Here is a 1,303-nt window from a genome sequence, read left to right on the forward strand (position 1 = left end):
GTAGAATTTTTTTAGTAATTTATTCTTTGCATAAAAGAGTTTCAGATCCCCATTTTCCAGAAAATCTTCAGAATTTGTTCATTTAGAAAAGAATTTCTTCAACGTGTTCCATCTTAATCCAAACTTTCCACATTCCTGAGTTGAGCTGTATTCCCAATCCAAAATAAGGGGGAATCCAAAAAATTAAGGGCAAAAAAAAATGGTGCCCCCCACCTGAAAATCTGATTGCCACCACCAATTTTTGATTCAGTAGAACCAGATAGTGAAATTAAGAAACCTACAAGTTGAAAGTATTTTCTAATTATTTAGAAATTTCTGTTATAACTTAGTATTTTTGTATTAATTTACTAGCATATTTTATCACATTCTTTCTGCTGAGCACATTACTAGCTTGTAATTGGAGAATATAAGCAAGATTTATGTTCTTTATTTTTAATAAAACAGGTATTCCTGTTTCTAAGCCAGACCTGATCACCTGTCTGGAGCAAGGAAAAAAACCTTGGACTATGAAGAGACATGAGATGGTAGCCAAACCCCCAGGTAGGTGCGAGTGAAAATGAATACAACAGACGACACAGATAAGGGGTCCCAAGGTCAAAGAGAAAGCCAGTCCTTAAAGTGTGATTTGGGAAGCTGTGTTCCAAAGGAAATAGTTCTTGGGCAGCTGGGTTTTTTTGTTTGGTTGTTTTTTCTTTTTTAATTTTGCTCTTACAAAGGAGCATCATCTGTCTTATGCTTTTAAATTCTCTAAGGATTTTCCTTTTCTTTCAGTGAGCTTCCTTCAAGTTCACAGTGAGAGCCAAAGTCCTCTTCATGGCATAAAGAGACTGTACAATGTGGCTGCTTTTCCTTAATTTTTGGGACACACAAATATCTGCATGATTTTGAGAAACTAAAATTACTCAAAGTTCTCTTTTTGCATCAGGTCTGAAATGTCTGAGAGTAATAGTTTCTGTTGAATTTTGTTTGTTCATTTTTCTGCACAGTCCATTCCGTTTTTATTACTATCTAGTCTTGAAATACATAGTTTGAAATTATAAGTATGACATCCCTCTGCTTTGTTATTTTTCCTCATGGTTGCTTTGGCTATTCAAAGTTCATTTTAGTTTCATGTAAATTTTTGAATTGTATTTTCCATTATTGTGAAAATAGTACCACTGCAATTTTAATTAATAGGAGGTTTATTTAATCTACAGATTGGATAATATGGCACTTCAATAATACTTATTTTTTCAATTCATAGATAAAATATTTTACAATTTATTTGTATCTTTTCTAATTTTTCCTTTTTTTTTTTTTTTTT

General features: G+C 32.2%; 1 long non-coding RNA gene across 1 annotated transcript; it reads left to right on the plus strand.

The window, feature by feature from the left end:
• Positions 1-444: 444 nt before the first annotated feature.
• LOC105533648 lies at positions 445-1,029 on the plus strand. The gene is made up of 2 exons (XR_001005146.1): positions 445-540; positions 772-1,029. It is a non-coding gene; the product is annotated as an uncharacterized LOC105533648 (long non-coding RNA).
• The last annotated feature ends 274 nt before the right edge of the window (positions 1,030-1,303 follow it).

This window comes from Mandrillus leucophaeus, unplaced genomic scaffold (genome assembly GCF_000951045.1).
Source record: "Mandrillus leucophaeus isolate KB7577 unplaced genomic scaffold, Mleu.le_1.0 Scaffold12712, whole genome shotgun sequence".
NCBI classification, from domain to species: domain Eukaryota; kingdom Metazoa; phylum Chordata; class Mammalia; order Primates; family Cercopithecidae; genus Mandrillus; species Mandrillus leucophaeus.